This window comes from Ascaphus truei, chromosome 5 (assembly GCF_040206685.1).
Source record: "Ascaphus truei isolate aAscTru1 chromosome 5, aAscTru1.hap1, whole genome shotgun sequence".
In the NCBI taxonomy this organism is placed as follows: Eukaryota; Metazoa; Chordata; class Amphibia; order Anura; family Ascaphidae; genus Ascaphus; species Ascaphus truei.
This window is the reverse complement of record NC_134487.1, coordinates 272,300,609-272,323,968: the sequence shown is the minus strand read 5'-3', so window position 1 is coordinate 272,323,968 and position 23,360 is coordinate 272,300,609. Positions and strand designations below refer to the sequence as shown.

The 23,360-nt window shown below is 45.4% G+C and overlaps 1 protein-coding gene across 1 annotated transcript in view; it reads right to left on the bottom strand.

Annotated features, from left to right (window-relative positions):
- Nucleotides 1-17,418, bottom strand: part of LOC142494572 (neuropeptide Y receptor type 2-like) — a 52,202-nt gene extending 34,784 nt beyond the window's left edge. The window contains exon 1 of the mRNA XM_075599025.1: nt 17,197-17,418. The gene's annotated coding sequence lies outside the window, so the exon portion shown is untranslated. The remainder of the gene's footprint in view (nt 1-17,196) is intronic.
- Between the last annotated feature and the right edge of the window lie 5,942 nt (nt 17,419-23,360).

Here is a 23,360-nt window from a genome sequence, read left to right as displayed (position 1 = left end):
GCCCGGGAATATATCTCAACCAAAGGGAAAACCTAGTACCGGAGCCGACGCTGGGGAGATAAAGGGGATGAGCCCCTTCCCTTGTTTCCATTCCCTTCCCCCCTTCCCTTCTTACCCTTTCCTCTCCCCCCTCTCTCTTCTGTTCTTTTCTCCCCTTTCAAGTAATGAAGCGATTAAAGACTTTGAAGGTAGCCGCCTCCCGATTGGAGGCCCGGAAGTATCTAAATGTTCTAAAGCTAAGATGGAGCTTGTGTTGGCTTTAATGAAATGTCTTAAGACCTTATGACCAGATTATATGTTTAGATACAAAGAAAGATAGTTCTGTTGTTCGAACTAAAAAAAAAAAAAGAGTTCAGCTGGAAGCTGAACATAGCACAGCTCAGAACAGCCGGATTCAAATATAGATTTAAAGGATAACGAATGATTTTTAAATAATTGTAAGGATGTGCATATATATATAAAGGTTCCGCGCTGTTGCATCACATAGGCAGCGCCATATTGTCCCTGTTTTGCCAGCAAGGTCACTGCGTACAAGTTGGGCTGCGCATGCGCGAGAGAAGCGCGCGAAGGGTAACCAATCTGTAGAGACTTGGAGGAACTCTGAACTCTGAACTCCGAACTGGGAGAGGGTCAGCTGAGGCTGAGGACCAATCGGATGCGAGACTTTGTATAGAGGAACCGGATGCGTGTGGGCGGTGGGTCAGAGCAGAGAGGGAGGTGGAGGAGGAGGTTGGCGGAACCTCGTGTGCGAGAGCGGAGGGTCAGTGACCCGTCCGCTTAGGTAAGGGTATTTCCCCGGCCCGAGGAGTCTTCCCCCTGCCACAGTAGGCTGCTGCTTTTGTAAGGACGCCCATAGTTGTCAGGGACGTTTCCCTTTAGTGAGGTTTATCTGCGGAGCTGCGGAGCTGCGGCCGCCATCTTGGATTAAACAACTGACGGTGCTGCAGAAGGGAGAGACGGCGCAAGGCTGGACTAGCCCCAGGACCAGGTGTGGAGTGTCACGGTCATCGTAGTGACCGGAAGGTATCATTATCTACAAGTGCACCTACCCCGGGCACCAGGCGCTGATCCCGCCTCCCACTAACTAATTGGGCTTACTGAGTGAATCCATATGGTACCATACTTTACCGGTTATACGATATACTCCTTGGGAGAGTGGCAGAGCCATCTATGTACAGAACATTACCCCTAATAAGGTGTGACCGAGCCACGGTGTGTGTGTGTAATGTTATACGATGAGTCTGCCGATCATTTGTTATTCATGTGTGATATATAAAAGGTTGCTGTTGCATACTGCTGTTGTTATGTTCTTGCTCAGGGTATAATCTCTATACTGGGGATCCTGGGTAAGTGGAGGCGCTGCACCGTAAGTGATAAAGGTATATGACCCCAGGCTCCCAATTAGCGGAGGCTCAGAGCTCCTGAAGCCACAGGTACATGCACCACCGTAGTCCCTTAGTATAGGCGTTAACAAAAAGGGCTACATAATTTTAAATGACTGGAATAAAATGTGCCAATCGCAACCATTTAACCGCATGAATATGCTTCTGACATTATTTACTATTAGTGCTCACACATGGAAGAAATGCCCATAAATGTGATTATAACCAGAGACGGACTAAGCGAGATTGACAATCACTCCTCCTTCAACCTCTCAGTCACCATCGAAACTGAAGGAAATCTTTCAGACTATCAGAAATCTATGAAAATGCTTATAGATGTCTGCCCCTTTCATCAAGAAATGCCATAAATGATCACTTCAATGAGAATGTAACACTCAGTATGCAGGGAAGTTGCTTCCATCTGCTGGAAAAGATTTAAGTCTCATTCATTCATCTTTTCGCCAGCAAATAAAAAAATATCACTTGTGAGCACATTCACACGCCTCACACAGGTCTGCAACCCTGCCAGGGATTCTGGGTAATGACATGCAAATGAGCACTCACAGTGTATCACTATTTGTTTCTTGTCAATTTTTATATGGATCCCTATCATCTTATGCCTGCCACATTACACAGTTTTGTCAGTACAGCCTGTGTGAAGGAAGTACATGGTCAGTAAACTCTTCTCCAGCACGACAGCTTCATACTGGTCTTATTGAACAAGGGTCTATAACAAAAAGGAGGAAATGGGTTCCCATCATAAAATATCTACTTCGGATGAAACCTGACTTTATAAAGGGAAGAAGAAAATAGAGGAGAGAGTGAGTAGCAGAAGCTAAAATTGATTTTTGAGATCCTCTGTGTCGTATCTGTAGGGAATCTGGCCATGGAGCTTGCTGGGGTTCTGTGTGTTGTTTGTTAACTTAATTTCAGCTGTCTCAGCTGCTAGAGGTTAGTGGCCCCTCTTTACCAGGGTTTTAAGCTCACCCCTCCCCACCACCCAAGTCAGCAGGTCTTTTTCATTCTACTGGAATCCAATGTTGGTATTTCTCCCTCCTAATAGAGGTAAATGAGAATTTTAATCCGAATGGAGGTATATTAGTATTTTATCTGGTAGTGTTAAGACCTGTGAGCAGGGTCTGCCTTGTCGTGGCTCGCAAGCTTACAATGCTTTGGACAAAGGGTTAAACTAAATGACCCTTTTTCAAGAGAATATATAAGATTTTTTACTGTGTATTTTTGTCATATTGGATGTAGCATTGGGCTTCTCTGTCGCTTGTTGTGTGCAATTGCCACGCTCAATAGCTCTCCTTTTTGACACATATACATATATATTTTGTGGGGGCTCAGGAGTTCCTAAAATGAGCTTGCTGGGGTTCTGTGTATTGTTTGTTCACATACAGAGTAGGAATGGTACGATGGATTCATGAAGCTGAGATCTGATACCTACATACAGTATACACCGCTGTGCATGAGAGACCAAAAGCTTCCAAGGACAGGCTTTCACAGCACTAAGAGGATAATTCTATATGCGATGCGCCATACAGGCCGTTTGTGCCATTTTGGGCTGATCCCCATAGACTTGAACTCAGCATAGAATAAGGCCCTAAGTATTTTATTCATTCGTTTATGTCATAAACCCCCACTGCTTCTCCCTCTTTCAGCAGCCCACATTCTCTAGCAATTACTTGTGTCCCTCGTGTTGTCTTCTTATCCATTACTTATACTGTTTGCATCTTCCACCCCTGTCATTTCTCTCCCTCCTCCCCTAAAACTTGGTCTCCGCTTGCTGTGTACAGAAATTAGCCCAGCTCCAGGCACCAGTATTCTCCTGGCAGGGGAGGAATTGAAGCTAGCATCCTCTCTGCGTGCTTCTTCAATCATATTATGCTTCTGATAACTGTCATACAGTAAATGTTTTGGATGAAGGATTCTGGGGCCATGCAGACTGGCCTGGTAGACTAAATAATCCAAGCTGCACAGGGTTTTTTTGCCCTTACTCTGCTAGATAGAGGGTTGAGTTATGGACTATGGCCAAAGTCCCAGGGCAGGAATGGGCAACATATCCTATTAAGAGAGGCACAAGCGGAACCATCACATACCATCAAGGGTCACACATGCCCTATTGCTAAGGGGACAAGCAATAATAATATATTTACAGTCAACATAGAGCTATAATATATTAATACATAGCAACCTGATAAGTTCAATATTTATTAATTAGGTTTATTATCTAAAAATAAATTGTGAAAAAAGTCAGCAAATCTCACTGAGTTTGTGAACTTGTTCAAACATTTCGCACACATCACTACTGAAGGCAAAAGATTCTTTAATGATAGCTTCCTCTAGCGCTTAAGTAGTTAAAAAACAGCCATCTCAGGTTGTATAGTGAGCAAATTAAACTCCACGTAGTATGAGATCTTGATTCATATCACTTGTGAGCACATTTACATGTCTCATGCAGGTCTGCAACCCTTTCTTTCGCCATTATCTCCTAGCAGACAGTGCTCCCACTGCAGCCAGGGATTCTGGGTAATGACATGCAAATCAGTAAAATTGTGAGCTTCACTAGATAGTGTTCTCAAAGAAAAAAAAACACTTAAATGCACACCACTAGCAATTAGGATATAACTTTTAATAGTGTTACTTAAAATATATATTACCGATTGTAAGTGTAACAGTAATTAAATAATCAAAATTTCAACGGTGAGATGAAATCCCAGTAACCCTACTACATAAACACTCAGGCACAGTATAATACTTGTCAGGTGGTAGGGAATTAAGGGTTAAATTCAGCACTGATGGGAATAACCATCAGAGACCAGAGACAAGGCTCAGTAATGCACCTATAAATACCGATGCTCTAGAGACCTCAATTAGTACTTGCTTATAGGTCTATTAAGGTGCAACTGATTGTAGCACTATACCATAAACAATCCTATATACCCAAAGGAGGAGAAGGATGTTACAGGAGCAGTGCACTGCCTAAAAGAGTGTTTATATACATATAATATATGTGTTAAGTGTAACGTGACCATTGAAAGGTCTTTACCATTATTGAGCCTTGTCTCTGGTCTCTGATGGTTATTCCCATCAGTGATGAATTTAACCCTTAATTTCCTACCACTTTGACAAGTATTATACTGTGTCTGAGTGTTTATGTAGTAGGGGTTACTGGGATTTCGTCTCACCATTGATATTTTGATTTTTTTTTAAATTACTGTTACAATCGGTAATATATGTTTTAAGTAACCCTATTCTTTCCTAATTGTTAGTGGTGTGCATTTAAGTGAATTATTCTTTGAGCACACTACCTAGTGCAGCTCACCATTTTACTGATTCACTTTCAGTTCACAGTTTGCACCCACTCATTATAATTATCGTTTATTTCATTTGTTAATTGGCATGGTTTGTAGTTGATCACTCCCTATTACCACTCCCTTTTTCTAATAATAATAGTAATAACAGCATGTTCTTGTATAGCGCTGCTAGTTTTACATAGCGCTTTACAGAGACATTTTGCAGGCACAGGTCCCCGCCCCGTGGAGCTTACACTCTATGTTTTTGGTGCCCGAGGCACAGGGAGATAAAGTGACTTGCCCAAGGTCACAAGGAGCCAACACAAAGAACTGAACCAGGTTCCTCTGCTTCAAACTCTCAATGCCAGTCAGAGTCTTTACTCACTGAGCCGCTCCCTCTCCCTGTCCTAATAACATGCAAATGAGCACACACAGTATGAGAAAAGTATGAATAAAATGTTCCACATTTCTGTAATTTATTGTAAATTAGATTAAAGCAACAATCATGCTTAACTAACCCTCACCCTTTTTTTCTTTTTCTACAGCATGACAAACCGGCACGTACCCTGGGTTGAACCTCACTATTTTCAGCTCAGGGGACCCCGTTCCCAGGATACCGATGCAACTGCCGGTTCTGAGCCAATGTTTGAGGAAAATCCCTGAGCATCTGGCAACCACTCATATAGTCCGCAGCAGGTTGTAATGGACCATCAGATTAACACAGCGGGGGTCCCTCCGTTTTAATGGAACTCGCATTGTGTGAATCCTCCCTGGCTGCACCTGTATGTAATAGATAGGCAGTAAGAGAGACACTGAATCAGTCACTCTACCTGCGCGCCTTTAACGAGCGATCGCGGTGCTTTTATTTTGATAACATATTATTGTAGCAGGGGTTCTTCGGTGCTGAATCGCATTGATTTCACGTCCGGGGACCCCCTTCTTCCCGAGTTACAGGCCCCGTTATGGGGTGCCGGTGTCCCAGCGGCCATGTTTAAATTCTCCGGCGTCGCAGCCAAAGTGATCAGGAGATTTAAACAAAGCAGAGGGATACCGGCACTCCATAACGGGGCCTATAACTCTGGAAGCAGGGGGTCACCGGGGGTGAAATCAATGCGGTTCAGTTCCCGAGACCCCCTGCTACAATAATATGTTATCAAAATTAAATAAAAGCAGCTTCATTACCTTAGCGGCTAACCGCTAAGGCAATGAAGGGGTTAAACCAGACCGCCTGGTTTATTGGGGTTAGAGCGGGTGAGTGAAGGGGGTAGTTGCCCGAAGGTGGTTGGTTAGGCCTACAGGGAAGGTTGCGGGAGAGGTTAACCCCTTCATTACCTTAGCGGTAGTAACGGCTATAGTAATGAAAGGGTTAACCCCTCCCACTACCCACCCGAGAGGCCTAACCATGCACCCTGGGACAACTATCTCCTTCACCCACCTCCTCTACCCCATTAAACATTACAATACAATCACCAATACAATACATTGAACAACCCCCTCCCCCCCAAAACGAATATAGTACTGTAATGGGCAAAATCCCTATTATCCATATCTGGATAATAGCTCATTTGCCCATTAAAAAATAAAACATGACCCAGCCAGCATATAGTAAACTAAAGTTGTACTTACCCCTGCCAGGTTGAAGGCCGTCCTCGTCATCCTCGTCTTCCTCTACTTTAGCGGGCTCCAACAGTAAAATAAAAAAATAAATAACTACTGGCCACTAACCCCATAATCACCGTAGCAGTTATTAAACACTATGATAATTAAGAGGTTAACCTCCCCCCCACACTTCCAACCCAGGAGACCTAACCACCCTCCCCAGGGCAACTACCCCCAATAAACCAATTGATTGGCACAGTGGCACACCATGGGCATAATATGAGCATAGTTTGCCACTATGGCGGTCAATGGGCAACCTAAAAAAACACAAGCACCAAAAATACAATACATTACAACTAAATAAAAATAAACATTTGCCAAAAAATGCATTGCCTGTCACTGTGCTTATCTATAGGGGCATAGATAAATACATTGGCAGAAAATGGGCAACCTAAAAATAAAAAAAAAGCAATTAAATAAAATACAATCAATGTTTTTCTCACATTTGATGTTTTTTCCCTCCAAATCCAACTCAAGCAGCAACCTCTTGACTGACGACGCAAAGCTCCTGAACAGCCGATGCTCCTCCGGTAAGTTCTTCTTCCTTCTTCTCTTCTTTTTTTGTAATCCAATTGAGGGCGGATGTTGTCCCGTCATCTGCTTGGCATCTTGGCCAGGCGGGATTGTTAATTTCATTCCAATTAAACTACCACATGTAGTGTAATAGAAAAAGTATCTCTATCCTTTACATCATCATCACTTTCATGTATTCTAAAATGCTATTTTTGTATTATTTTGTTGTTGTTTTGTCATTTATTTGTGCTTGTTACAGTATTACACCTATGTATGTTTTTTTCTTTTTCTTTCTCCACATGTTTTGAATAATATCTGATATCTCCCACGTGGACCCTTCTGGATTCAGAACTTGGACCGTACACCAGATCGTCATATGCTTTGATGTGATCCTCTATTATTGTGACATTTAATGACTTTATGTGCTGCTTATCAGAGGTGCCGTATTAGTCATTCTTTTTTTGTATACTTGGCCTTTCAGCTACAGGATCACACGTGAATGGGGCTTTCAGATATAGGTTGTGATTTATGGGATATTTGAGATATTATGAACAAATGCCATATAGAAAGAGTACATGCATAATAGTAGTTAAGGGGCCAAAGTGGCAAGTGTTGCAAATGTCTGTTATGCAAAGAAGTTAAGAGAATCAATGACTTACCCATACCCATGTTGTGGGGTGTGGGGGAGCGATGAGAGACGGGTGGTACCCACATACTAACCAATAGATAATACACAGACAATGATTTAGAATAAAAACTGGTCACCGCTTTATATAGCTTATACAAAATCAAGCCAAAACTAGGATGTGATGGTAAGGCAGCCTGGCATGATACAAATAAAGGTTAAGCCTGCTTGCTGCCCCTACTAGTCAAGATGGCGACCCAACCAAGAGGTCAACATGCCATCTCAGGGTTGTAAAATGGCTTTTCAACCCTGCTAATAGGTAACTCAAGTGATGTATCTCAAACTGTGCAATAATGGGATATTTATTGTATTCAGTATGTGTGTGTGTCTCATTGTATGCCTGCAATAGACACAATGTCTAGTATCATGCACAAAATGATTCAGAGGGCTAGTCTTAGTGTGAGTCCAGGTGCAGTGCTAATGGACAATGGTGAAGTGGGGAAGGATACCCTTGCGTGCTGGGCAATTAGACACTCCAAAAGCAAAGCATTATTCGGTACCCGGCAGCAAGGCATCTGCAGGTATAGAACTGAAATTGGAAACCTGGCTTGGGTCCCTGTCGGCTCGGTTCCCATAGGTCAGTTCCAATTTCCCATGCTCCGAAGTTCTGCCCCAGACAGTTCAGGGCTGTCCTTAGGCACTGGCTCTGCCCACAGCCCTGATTACTTTGTTCCTAATGCACTCCTTGTTCCTAATTGATTAAAAGGAAGAAAGATCTCCACTGATTAGTTGGCACCCGGTTCTCCATGGTTCAACCCTGGAACAGCCTAAACAAACACAAATAAACAAATACAAGCTTACACAAAGCCTCATGTAACATCTAAATCTTGCTGAAGACCACCTAACCACACCACCTTTTGACACACCAACCCCACCTGAAAAAGGCCCCCAACCCAACTGACCCCCCCCCCCGCATCCATGAAGAGCTTGATCTGCTGACTCTCCACTGGCTCCCTCAGTGCCAGAGTCTGCCCATTATATTGACCTAGAAAATCCTTTCAATCCAACAGATCCTTCCTAATTCCTTTCGTCACCCTAATAAAATGATCCACAGCCTTGACCCCTGTCATAGTGAATGCCAGACGCCTGCAATAAACCCTCCCCATGGGCGACATGTGAGTTGCAAAATTCAAATGACCCAACAATTACTGAAATTGCTGGATGGCCTTCTTTAGCCTCACAAAGTTACACACCATCATTTCCACGAATTCCCACTAACTTACTTTTGAGGACGCCGAAAAAAACATCTCCCGTATTCAAAACACCAGCATCACGTGGCCCAAAAGGAAGCCGTAACAGATGACGTTGTGCAGTCCTGTTGTCCCTCGTGATGCGGGAGATTGAGACCGCCATTTTGATTCTTCTGGAGGGGACTGCAACATGCTATCTTTACCACTAATTAAGTTGTGAACCCCATGGCTGAAAATAATGGTTTTCAGCTCTGGAAACCTCATAATTCCAAGGCTGATAAAAAAAACGAGGGGTTAAAACAAAATGTACAAGGGGGTTTGCTACTTTAAAGAAAGAGTAAGGGGAGGAGTTATATGGCACAATATTACAATATATGACAATTGGCACCTGTAGTCACCTCCCTTATGTATTACATTAGTTACATTGTACCCATTGTACCTCAGAGAAGTTTATGACAAATGTAGCAACTCTCCCCCATTTGATACCAGACCACATAAAAGCAGGAATACATTCAAGGGGTCAAAGGGTAAATATTAGCAATTCGATGTGTTGCACCCAAGTAATTTTTTTTTAATAAGAATTTTTTGATGATGATGATACTTTGTGTGGTCTTTGCTGTTTACCTTTGTATAGCTGTGGATCAGTCCGACAACCATTCTTAGTTAATTATAACAGTGTTCTGTCCTCTCCTTGTCCATGTGGAGTCTACCAGGGGCACAGGAGTGTCAGAATGGGCTACCCACACTCCACCCTAGAGATGGCTGCATTGACTTCTCCTGAGTTTGAATGCAAAGCCTTTTTGAAATTGTAGGGCAAAATGTATATACAAACTATTATTTTCAGTTGGGTGGGGAGCTTTAGAAACATCAGGGGTGTGTGGGGTGTAGGCAGTTATATGTAAAATTAAATTGGCCTCATACATCCCCTCCATCTGAGCTGTGGGGAGCTGCTGCCGTATTGTGTTCAAATCCTGCGTTCTGCTTCTTTCACCTGCACAAGCCGTCAAGAGCGCTGATTTCTCCTCATCAGTCCCATTGTCCTCTGGCTCAATGAGCCATTCTTACAGTGCAATTACATGAGAGAGTGAGTTAGCTTCTGCTTAAGCGTGGAAACTTCTTCTTCTGCTCTCTCTCTCTCACTCTGCTTACCCACGATTTGCTGTGCTCAGGGCAAAGCAGCAAACTTATCACAGATACCCTCCTCCTGCTCTTAAACCCCTCAGGCTGAAAACACCATTATTGTAAGAAAGCAGGCAATGTCTTTGAAGGGGTTATATTCATATTAAACACATTTATAGCGGTTGCTGCCATAACTCTCCACTCACCATTATGCCTTGTTAACACACACCAATAAGCCACAAAATATCACTTTTTTATAACTCTGACTCCTACGTGAATATATATATATATATATATATATATATATATATATATATATCAAATGGAAATATTACTGTAAGCTGATTTGCATGTCCTAGACAGGTCTGCAACCCCGCCTTTCACTATTATCACCCAGCACACAGCACTTCCACTGCAGCAAGGGATTCTGTGAAATGACATGCAAATGAGCATACAGTGCCACCTTTTGTTTCAAAACCATTCACCATGGTTCCCCTTTAGGCTTAAGCTTGCTGCATGGTCACGGCTTTGAGCACAGCCAGGGTTAAGATGCATAGCCAGTAAACCCACCCACAGTATAAATATATAAATAAAAACAGATGGTCAGCCGTGAGGAGCCGTGAGAGGTCAGAGATTACGGCCTTATACCTCAGCCCCATTAAAACCGCAGATGCCCTGTGCGGATCCCTGGAAACCGTGCATGAAGTGACCGAGAGACCAGTGAACATATTCCTGGAAAGCATTTTTGTTCAAACTGCCCGTTGACCACCGCCGTTTGCGACTGCATTTAGACGCTCTTTTACTACCTTAATAAACCTGTATTATGCTATGTGCCCTTCTACCTTTCATTAAGAATCCGAAAACAGAATGGAATCCGCAGCCAAGACTTCCATCAAAGTGTAAATGACTACCAAGCAATTTAAGCTAAATATGATTATGTGTGCCTACTGAGAACTGTATTTAAGTGATTGTATATACCCTCCAATATCTTCTAAACTTCTTATTTTCAAGTGTATGCGCCACATATGTTTTTTACCTTCTTTCCATTGTCCTTTTGGAAAGATGTGGAAATCTCTCCTTTAAAAACATTGGCTGCTATACGCAAAAAGGTTATTCATATTAACGCACTTTATATCTATGGTATATACAGTATAGAGCTCAATATAGGGCTTTCTTTTCCCATTTGAAACTATAGTTTCTAAATATGTGTGTGTTACTAAGGCCCGGGCCATAGAAGCGTGAGGAGTTCCGAGCCGCGCTGACGCTGAGGCTCGCCTGCTGAAATCTGGGCGATTTCATGCCCATACAGGCGAGCCAGCGTGCGCGATCGGAGCCGGGGGGAGGTGGTTGGAGGCGGGGCAGTGACGTTGCTGGGCCAATCGCCCGCGACGCACTGACGTCGACGTCACGGCGCCGTGACGTTGACACTGCTGTGCTGTGATTGGAGGTTTTCAGCCGACAGCGCGCTGAAAAACAGCTTGGCGCTCGGCTGAAACCTCCAACTCGTCAGCACGCCTGCGGACGCTCGCGTGAGCCCCCTCTCAAGGCATCCTCATTGAGGATGCAGGGGCTCAGCACGAAGCGTCCGCACGCCTCAGCAGGGCCTGTCCGTCTATGGACTCGGCCAAAGGCAGCAGGCTCTTTTACGATATGACTCCAACATGATAATGTAATGTTGCCTGTAGGGACTGAGAAGAGAGACTCAAACATATTTCTGAGGAGCTCTAATGATAAGTCAATGGACCCCACCACCCATCACTCTCCTAAGAGAGAAACTACATCTATCCTAACACCCCCTTGGTTATTATTGTGTGCCAGGAGCAGCAGCAGCATTTCAGCAACGGAAATTCAGTACGCCTAAAAAGGCAATATTATCTATGCTGAGACTTCAATTACATAGGGGGGCAAATCCCTGGGGAGCATGCAATGTGTTAAAAGATGTGGGTCTGTGCCACCCACATGGGAAATGCTGCCTTAAATCCATCTCCAGCTGCAGAGAACGTATTCTACTTGCAAGCTCCTTAGAAACAGTGACATTGAGGCATGTAGTGTAGCACCAATGGAGATGCTCAGTAGTCAATAAAGGTAATTAGTCGCAGTGGTTGCTGAGTCTACAATAGGAGGAGGAACAAACGTTAGAGGGGGAGTTGAAAGAAGTGCCTAAGGTGTGCCGAGCGCCAGGGGGTTTATAAAGACCCAGGGCCAACCTACATTTCCAATGGTATATTTCAGGGGTGCTCATCTCCAGTCCTCAAGCCCCTACAACAGGTCAAGCTTTCAGGATATCTCTGCTTCAGCGGAGGTGGCTCGATCAGTCCCTGCTTCAGCACAGGTGGCTCAATCAGTCCCTGTTTCAGCACAGGTGGCTCAATCAGCCTTTGACTGAGCCTCTGATAGAGCCACCTATGCTGAAGCAGGGATATGCTGATAACTTGTCCTGTTGGGGGAGTTTGAGGACTGGAGTTGAGCACCCCTGCTTTAGCAACATATATTGTAATACAGGGGTGCGAAAGCTGTCACGTGACCCCGCGGAGTCATTTGGCGCCTGGATTACCATGACGACGCGTCGCTGGAAGGGAAGGTGTGTTATAGGGGCCTTGCACGGCCCTCCGGCATTTAATTTAAATGCCTCGGGGGAGAGAGCGCGGGACCTCTGTAACTGCCGCGCCAACCCCCAGAAAATCTTGCGCCCCCCAGTTTGCGCACGCCTGTTGTAATGCAATGAAAGCTCCCAGTAACATCTTCACCATTTTTAACTGTGGCTTCAACATTTAAAGCTATTTTTAATAACTTTCCAAAACGTAAGCATGGCAGCCAAACTGCCCCGAGCACATTGACAAATACCAGGGATTATAAAATAAATATTGGTTTTGTGAGAGGGTAGGTACAGTTATCTGACCGAGACAAGAATGCAGCTGTGATTTGCAAAGTTGCATTGAACAGCGTGTTTACATCAATATTTTTCCAATTACAGTACCAGAACCTGGGGTATTTACAGTGAAGTACTGTATGTGATCAGGGTTAAAAACAATTCAAGGGAAAGCAATTTAAACAAATAACAATGTTTTGGATCTGCTTAAGTGGTAGTGCATTTTGAACCGCTTCCCTGCAGCAACAATTGGCATGTCAATCTATTTTCAATTAATCACATGTTAAATGAACAATCCGAGGTATATGGGAAATGCAATCAAAGTTAAACATCTCCATCATTCTAACATCTTCCCTCTGCAACTCTTCTCAATATGGCTGCACAGCGTCACATGGAGCCGCATTGCCATGACAACGGGACGTGACGTCACACGGCGTCCAGTTGCAATGGCAACAGAACGCCTAGGCATCACATAATGACGCCACGCTATATTGTGGTGTCATGTAAGCGTCTCGTTGCCATGGCAACGGGCATCACATGACCCAGTTTCATCATGTTGCATTCCCTTCCGAAACCCGGAGTAGTGGCAACCCTGGTGTGAGAGTGTGTGTAGCCATCAGCCCTGGTGTGTGTGTGTAGCCATCAGCCCTGGTGTGTGTGTAGCTGTCTGCCCTAGCGTTTGTGTGTGGGTGTGCAGCTGTTTGCCCTGTTGTGAGTGTGTGTGTGTGTGTGTTTGTAGCTTCTGCCTTATGTGTGTGTAGCTGTCTGCCTTGTGGGGGGGGGTGTGTGTGTGTGTGTGTGTGTGTGTGTGTGTGTGTGTGTGTGTGTGTGTGTGTGTGTGTGTGTGTGTGTGTGTGTGTGTGTGTGTGTGTGTGTCTGTGGCTGTCTGCCCTGTTCTGTGTGTGTGTGTTTGTGTAGCTTGCTGCCCTTTTAGTGTTTCTTTATGTCATGTTTTTTGAGAACCACTGAATTCGACGTTAATTTGAAGGTCACCCGTATACAATACCGACGCTTTGGAAGCTACAGGTTAACGCTCTGGCCTTTGAAGTTGGAGAATCGAGTTCAGTGCTCAGCACCTGCTTATTGTTCCTTCTGATAAAATCAATTTACCTCCCTGCTCCTCAACCAACAAAATGTGGACTACAAGGGATTACCTGGTCATGCACACTGCAACATCCACAGAATGGTATAGACCAAAGGCCACCAACAGGTCAGGTTTTAAGGATATCCCTGCTTCAGCACAGGTGGCTCAATCAGTGGCTCAGTAAACAACTGAGCCCCCGGTGCTGATCCAGGGATATCCTTAAAACCTGACCTGTTAGTGGCCCTTGAAGACTAGAGTTGGCCAGCCCTGGTGTAGATTCTCAGTGCCATACAAGTATAATGCTGTTCGTGCTCACTCCACATTAAGCATTATTCGTTGGCTATAGCACGTTTTGTTGGAGTGATATTAAAATGATATATAGAGGCTGCACCTATCAACAGCACGTAAATCCCAATGTATGATATTAAATATCCACTAAAGCGTATATCTGCCGGAGAGTTACTACACTGCACTCCTACCTTCTTGCAACACCCTCTAACTATACTTTTCTGCTCTACTGCAATCCCCCTCGCTGCTCTGTAAGGCCTGGTCCCCGCTGGCTACTGCAGCACCCGCTGTGGCAGACGCTGCAGGGACGAGAGCCCTCCCCTCAATGGCGCCGAGCCCGCAGCGAGGGGGGCCGCAGCGCTGTGGCGAGAGTTGCTCCTGCTCTCAATAGAATTGAGAGCAGGACTCGCGACGGAGCGCTAAGCCACGCCCCCCGGCGGTTCAGCCAATGAGGTCGAACCTGCCGGGTGACGTCATGGCCGCGCCCCAGTCACTCCCCCGCCACCCCCCCCCCCCCGATCTCTCTTCCTGCAGCTCACTGCAGACCGGGGAATCGGCTTCACGCACCGCCAGTCTCGCGGGTGCGCATGCAGCGGAGGTACTGGGGCCTCAGCCTAAGCAAAGAGTGGGTAGCAGTGTCGGTCCTTTCTTCACACCAGACTTTTTGCAGCGGGGACCGCGCGAGGCTTCTGCAACTTCACTTACCGTGAATCGATGCATCGCCATGGCAACGCGGCATCAAATTACTCCGCCAGGTCATGTGACGTCATGTCACATGACCCCGCGGCGTGATTTGATGCTTCAGACCAGGTAAGGGGGGCGCGAACAGAGGGGCGGGGGAGTGCCACCAGGGGTGCGCAAGACAAAAAGTTAGCGCTCTCCTGTTCTAGAGGGACGTCCCATTTAGAACAGACGTTATCAGGGAGGTGACGGCTGCCGGGTGATCACTGCCCCAAGCGATCAAGTGGTCTCAAACCCGGGGGCCGGTGATGCCAAACTTCTGCCGGCAAAAAAGTTAACGTACAGCCAGACAACCTGCACCATATCCAGTTATACCATATTCAGTGTCACCTTTCAGTCTACATAACCCTTATAAACTGTCTGCAGAGCAATGGTTATAAAGTGAAGGCATCCCAAACCACCGCCTTATTTACAGAGGAGCGAGTAGAATATTTTGCATCTGGGATTGCATGTTTTTGCAATTGCTTGAGTTTTATAATGCTGTATTTTATTGGCAGCAGAAAATGATAAGAATACCACCCGGGAAATGGTTCAAGATTCTTGCATTTCAAACAGCACTCTCGCCGCGCCGATTTTGAGTTCTCTGCTGTTCCCCACGCACCATGAACGCGGCCAATCGCCCCAGGCACCCGCGCTTATCGCGGATGTTTTGTTTGAATTTCATGGATTCTGTTTCTGCGGTTGCAATAAAATGGATGAATTGTAATGTGTACAGTACTGTGCTACTGTGCTACTGTGTCAATTTCATGTTTTGAAAAGCCAGAACATGACGCGTGAAGTGTTCGAATAACGGCTAGTATATATATATATGTGTGTGTGTGTGTGTGTGTGTGTTTTAGTTTTAAAACTGATTCCTAAGGACACTGCTCCCTTGGTTCAAAGGATTGTGCTACCCTGTGTTTACACAGTACAGCTACTGTTTGGCTTCTGCCACCACTGATTATGTTAAGCTGAGCCTCACGCATTATCTTCTGCAAAATTCGACTTTTTTTTGCTAGAAAGTGGGTCCCAGTTTCCAATATCTCTTCCATTCTCTTGAAATAAAAGGTTGGCATGTAGGTGTAGAGTTGTGCCCTATTGTGTAACAATATTGTGCTCTCCAGCATCCATGCGCAGTCCCAGTACTTACAGTACTACAATGCTACAGTATGTATTTCTTACGGAAACACTGCATGGACTAAGCTAGTCCATTATTCATATGCCCTCAATGTCCCCTCCCTGGCTCTACTTTGGCGGTGGAATGAGTCAAACATTAGGACATTAATGGTGCATTCCAAGTTGAATGTATACCTTTTTTTAAACAGGTATAAGACGAAGGGGGTCTTTGGAGCTGAGCTGGATTCATTGCTGCTCTGGGGACCCCCTACTTCACAAGGTATTTACAGGGTACAATGCCACAGGTACTTCCTGTTTGTTTGAAACCGCATGTGACGTGTGCCAATAGGAATCTCCATTTTGTCTCCCCTCGAGAGAAGTAACCAGCGACATCATCTCAGGTAAGTATCTCGGTAACTAATGGGTCACCAGAGCTGAAATTAATGTGGTACTGCTCTGGAGACCCCTTCTTCCTAATCATGTTAAAATAGGGGGTATTCAAAAGGGAGGAGGAGAGACTCAGTGCGTAAAGACACCGACTCTGGCACTGAGCTTGAAGCAGGGGAACCTGGTTCAATTCCCAGTGTCGGGTCCTTGTGTCTTAGGCAAGTCTGCTCTTTTAGCAACTGCTCTTTTAATCCTGTGCTATCTGACATTGTTTCCATAGTAAGTAGCGGAGTTACAGATTACACCTAACACCAAATTACCAACCTCTCCTGGTTCTGAAGGTATCATTTTAATCGGTTCAGTTTATGCATCTGTTGGAGTTGGAGTTATAAATCCAAACCTGGTTGGAACTGTTCCTATTAACCCTGTTCAGATGGTGAACTTGTCAAACACGCATGCGGAGCACCATTTAAACCAGGGGTAGCCAACTCTAGTCCTCAAGAGCTACCAACAGGTCAGGTTTTCTGGATATCTCTGCTTCAGGATCAGTCGAAGACTACACCACTGATTGAGCCACCTGAGCTGAAGCAGGGATATCATGAAAACCTGACCTGTTGGTACTGTAGCTCTTAAGAACTGGAGTTGGCTATCAAACTCTTCCCAGTTATTAACAGTGTAAATTGACCCAAGTCTACAATTTCCTACAGTCACCTCCAGTATTGCAGGTTACATTTCCAGCATTACTGGGGCGATAGTAACAAGTTCAGTATCTTTATAAAAGGGATATTTAAATAGGATACTTAATGGAGGGAATTCCACAATCCTCTTCCCTTGTGCGTTTGGTCTTAATGCATTAAATATGGACAAAGCAATGTTAAGACTTACCTCCACGTTATCTGACCATGATGGACCAGTAATTCGTTTTCTCTCTCCCTCGCTGTCACCTCACTGTGTCAAAAGCTGCAACCTGTAGCCACCAAGTAAGATCCTATAGAGAGGAGTGTCCCAGAGAAAGAGGACAGAGATGGGTTACCTGTGGGATTCACATCCCTGCCTCCCTGATCTACTAGCAAGCAAAGAATACTTCACTCCTGCTCTCCAAGTGGCTCAAAATGCAACGTCTGGATGATATCTGGATGCTGCATAAGCGAGAGTGAGAAATGCAAGGGAGGGAGGCAGGATGCAGTGCTGATGCTGTGTCTGTATATTGTGTGGCGACACTGAGGGGCTTATACTCTTCTAGGGAACACGTTTAAATGCCTGTCTTCTTATCTCCCTCTGGGTTTGCAGTGGCAAATATGGGACTGACAGAGCAGGAAATGAAGCGTTTGAGCGAATGCATTGAAGACATTTAACACAGTTAGGGGCAGATACAACAGTTCCCCATTTCACACCACCCCAACATATGCACACTTGTAATTCTCATCCCAAATTCTCCATGTACACAGCGGTCACAATTGCATTCAAAATACCGGTGCGCTGAGCAATTTCAGGAGCGGCAGAAAGGGTTTAGTGAGCAGCAGACACAACAGATCATTAAAGAGGCAGTCCCTGCGTGGACCTAAGTGAACTAACGATAGTTATGGATTTAAATGGGGATACTTTTGACATCTTTAAACAAAGAAAAGCAGAAAATAAGTATTTGTGAATAATAAAATAAAAATCAACTTATATTTTATTCATCTTTAACTGGAGAAATTAACAGAACAATAAAGTATGTCGATACATAGGGACCACACTCCACACTAAAACCCCCTAACATCCTCACCCCCAAACCTTAATGAGAGCAGCTGTGCGGCTGCACCATACTCCGCCCTGAGGCTTATTCCATCCGCTAGTAAGCAGCCACTTTACCTTGTGTTCTAACATTTCCCCTTATTCCCTGTAGAGTGTAAGCTCTCGTGAGCAGTATCTCTTGTATCTCTTTGCGCTTGCTTGTCCTTATTTGGTATGTCACTGTGTTTATGTGATATACACATCTCTGTACTCCCGTTGTACTGCGCTAGGGAATATGTTGGCGCTTTACAAAATTAAAATGATAATAATACTTAGCAATCAATAACATTTTCAGGTAAAACATCAAATAATACAAAACAACCAGTATTACTGTAGGACTAAAATCCAAGCAAAAAATGTAAAACAAGAGTAAGGAGGAATTGGGAAGTTATAACCTAAACCAGGGGGGTGGGGGGCAACTTCTATCCTCAAGGGCCCCCAGCAGGTCAGGCTTTCAGGATATCCCTGCTTGAGCACAGATGGCTCAATCAACGACTGAACCACCTGTGCTGAAGCAGGGATATCTTGAAAGCCTGACCTGTTGGTGGCCCTTGATGACTGGAGTTGGCCACCCCTGACCTAAACAAACAAATAAAGCACAGCTATATTTTGGGGGGAGTGAGTACGTGCAGCATGGTAACACAAAGCATGGCAACAAAATGTGTTTCTTCTTGGGCAGGGAAAACCATGGCAGTTGATAAAGAGTTAAGAGGGGAGGGTCATGAATAGAATAGCCACGTAGTGGAACTCGGCAGTTCATGCTTTGTAGAATAAAGTATGGGGATAGTGGCACACCGCTCTAGGTAACAGGTTAATGAATGCTTCCCTCACTGGTGCTCACCCTACGTCGATCCCCGCGTCTCAAGGCTGGATCCAGAATGACGTGAAGACTTTGTAATGGAGGCAGCACACAGGAGCCTTTGTATGTAAACAAACGCACGTATTTGTAACATTAGAGCAGGTACAAGGGGAAGGTTTCAGGACCAGTTGTCTGAGGAAAGGACAAGTGATCCTGAAACGTTACACTTGTACCTGCTCCAATGTTACAAATACAGAGTAAGTTTGCTTACATACAGAAGTACAGGGGAGCGCAAACATTTTGAGCTGCGCCCCCCTGCCTGCTCGCTCTCGCGCCCCCTTACCTGTATTGTATGTCTTTGTATTGTATGTCTTCATTTGTATAGCGCCATTAATGTACATAGCGCTTCACAGTAGTAATACATGTGGTAATCATATAAATAATATAAATAACAGATCATGAGAATAAGTGCTTCAGACATAAACGTAACATTTAGGAAGAGGAGTCCCTGCTCTGAGGAGCTTACAATCTAATTGGTATGTAGGAGGAACGTACAGAGACAGTAGGAGGGCATTTGACCAAGCTTTAGGGGCCAAGCTTTATGTATCATGTGTCTAGTAATATCTACGGTGCTACTTAAGGTGGGTCTTAAAGGTGGATAGAGAGGGTGCTAGTCGGGTATTGAGGGGAAGTGCATTCCAGAGGTGTGGGGCCCTGGTTTGGTGGTGTCAAATGACGCCGCAGGGTCATGTGACGTCACGCAACTCTGCTGCCATGGAGACGGGCGTGTGACGTCACTCCGCATGACACCACGGCGTCATTTGATGCCGCGTTGCCATGGCGACGCGTCACAGCAACTCTTCTGAATCCCGGCAAGTGAGTTGCAGAGGCCTCACGCGACACCCCGGCATTTAATTAAAATGCATCGGTGAAGAGCACTGGGCCTCTGCAATCGCCCGCCCCCCCCCCCTGAAAAAAAATCCCCCCACCATCCCCCACTTTGCACACCGCTGCAGTAGTACAAAGGCTCCTGTGTGCTTCCTCCATTACAAAGTCTTCACATGTTTTATAAAATGTATTTAAAGTATCGCTGAGGTCGGCTGTAAGGTCTTCTAGCGAGATTACTTCCCAGATTGTACCTTTAATTTGGGATAGAAAGATTGTTTATTTCCAGTTGCTTGCAATGAAATATTTGACAACTATAACAATGTAAAAGATACACAAGTGGCCCGAAATGCTGTTCCACTTTTCTATACACAATCCAAAGCAGCCGTCCAAGCTGCCGGCTTTTTTTTCTACATTTTTTCCCCCCTTTAATACGTGCATCAATACAATCCACACAATAAGTAATTAGCTAAGTTAACTATCGTTCCGTTCTCCTGTGATCGATCAGCGAAGATTCGGCTTGGGGGATCACTAAATGACTGTCAGTGGTGCAGACGAGTACCCAAAATGCAAAGTTCTGTGGGGAAGATCATGTGACCAGGCAGTCACTAGATAAAATTGGGGCACTGCTAGAGAGAGGGCAGGGCTCACAAAGGGGTATGCCAGAGCCTGTTTCAGAAGAGGAAGAGGATGTGACTTTGTAAATGGTTGCTATAGAAACAAAAATGCTTGTTACATTATAACTCTGACAAAGTGCATGGTTGCGTGAAACGCGTTAGAGGTTCCTCTACTGCTCTTTGTTTTAGCATGTTGCTGATCTAAATCTAGCCCATACGCCCCCCCCCCCCCCTAATCGCAGATCAGGTCCCCTAAGGTGTTCTGGGGTCTGGCTATATGTCTCTGTGTGGTGCATACCTGCTGGCAACAGGAGGGCCTGAGTCTCCCGCGATGACATGGGGGACAACAGGAACAGGTTACTGGGGTGGATGCCTTCGTCCTTGTTCAATGGTGCAGCGCCTCCATCTATAGTAAGCCCCAGGAATGCGGGGTGGAATCCTTACCACAGAGATTCCCCACAGGGATGAGAGATTCCAGTCTCACACAAGATTCTCTTTAAAACCAGCAGACTCTTTAATCTCTGAGCAGCAGCAGCAGACAGGTACAGGGATGCACAGTCCACTAACTGTTCTCCCTTGTGATGATCCCTGCTGCCACTCTGGACCAAAGGGCATCAGAGTGGGGCTAGCTCTTCCCTCACCCCCTAAGCAGGGTGAGAGGTATTTGGTCCACCTCACTCACTATAGCTATGGCAGCTCTTCCACCATTCAGGGCAAGCGCTCGAAGTGGGGGAAACCCATGATAACACCTGGCAACCTGCCCTTATCAGGAATTATACCAGGAGGAGGATAGAACTATAGCCCCATTTCTTACCAGGGCTACATAAATATTTTTATTTTTGAGTGATCTAGCCTCCATCGTTTTTGAGGCAGTGCACAGCCTAATTCTTCCCCCATGGGAGTATTTCAACATTATAATACATTAAAAATGTCATTAAGAGTTGTTATTTTTATTTATTTTTTTGAAATGCTACTAGTATTTTGTCAAAGTACAGAACTGATTTATTAAAAAAAAAACACATGTAGGATGTTGCTTGGTCTGCAGCTTTAAGGTACAGGGAATATATATATATATTTCCTTTACCCTAATGATTCTTAATGGCCCATCGGATTAACACAGTGGGAAGGGGGGGGGGGTCCCTGCAGTCCCATTCAGTTTGAATGGAACTGCAGGGACCCCCGTTGTGTTAATCCGATGGGCCATTAAGAATCTCACAGAAATCTTGAGGCATTTACTGTGAGACTGCCCCAGAATTTCCCAGGTAAAAGTGTTCTAATACTGGTGGCTGCATCTGTAATTGCATTGGTTCCTCCTCAGGGAGAGGTGTAGAAAGAGGGGTCTGAAAGTGGGGGGACAAGCTGAATTGTTGGGTTTTTTGGAGACTGAGCTCGCTCGGTCTGCCGTTCTTGTATCCGTAGGTCCATTCTGATACAGAGGGCAATCAGTTCCTCCAGATCTTTGGGAAAATCCCGGCAAGTCAGTTCGTCCTTTAAACGCTCAGAAATCCCCTGCCAAAATGCTGCCATCAGAGCTTCATTATTCCAGTCCGTCTCCGCAGCAAGGGTTCGGAACTCAATGGCATACTGGCCTGCAGTATGGATTCCTTGTAGGATTCGAAGGAGTGAAGCTGAAGCGTAGGAGACGCGACCGGGGGCGTCAAATACTCTTTTAAATGTCTGGAGAAAGGCAAAGGAGTCAGAGTTGAAGTTGGTTCAGAAATCCTCTATAAGCAATAGGGTCCCCTACATAACGCAGAGGCATGGGGATCCATGGTTCCCTGGGTGTAGGGGGTGATGGGACTGGCGTCGGAGAAGCTTCCGGTAAGGGCAGTGCAGGGGTAGAACCCACCTGGAGTGTCTCTAGCTGGGTAAAAATGTCCTGAATTCAGCTTGAAATAAGTGCCAGCTGTTGGTTTTGCAGGATGAGGCATGTCTCATGCTTTCCAACTAGTTCCCCTTGGAGACATATGGCTCGCTTTACCTCAGCGGGGTCCATGTTTGGCCAAGCAAAATGTAAAGGTGGACTCGCAGGGCTGAGGTAGGGATACAAATAAACTGACCACAACCCAGGGACAGAGTCCTGTAAGAGTATCCGTAGTCGGTATGGAAGCAGGGGTCAGGGCTGGCGGCAGAGTTGCAAAGTCCAGGGGACAGGCAGAGGTCAGGGCTGGTGGCAGAGGTGCAAAGTCGAGGAGGCAAATGGAGGTCAGGGCAGGGGGAAGGCAGCGAGGTCGGGGTCCCAGTCTGGGGTCAGCAACATGAATTCAAAACAAGCAAGAGGATAAGGCGTAACTGCAAAGTCCAACAGGAGCTGCAAACACACAGAACTTTGCTCGGCAACTCCCTATGGTAACATGGACCCCGCTGAGGTAGAGCGAGCCATAAAGCAGGCTGCCAATACCCAAAATTACCACAGAGAGCAGAAAGGGCAGGAGAGACAGAAAACCTGGACTGAAGTAAAAACCCGGCATGGATCAAGCAGAATCCTTACACATGGTGACCTTCCAAACATCATTAAACCCCACCTTCTCGGAATGTTTTTGTAGACGTCGGATGGCGTTGGTATGCGCATGGGAAGCGCTTGGGTGAGACGGGAGATTATGGGGTGCACTCGGCAGCTCACAGGGGTTGTTATAAGGTATTTAATTGTTTGCTGTGTCATGTAAAAAAGAAGAAACCGGCGCCTTACAAGTCCAAACGTGAATTGGAAGTCCAAAAGTGGAGGAAAAATGTCCTAATATTATAGACCCCTCTGATCCTCAAGAGCCAGATGGTCAGATGTCACTTCCACCGTGGAGTTCGTGATCATGACTGCCTGAGACACAGAGGGCACAACATTACCCAGGTTCCTAAGTGAAGGATGGTACACTAAATTTTGGCTCCAAGACCATTGGATTTCACCAGTGGACCATTGGATTCCACCAGTGGGAGAATGTAGCCCTGCCTGGTTTGGCCACCAGTCTGCCCTCCCT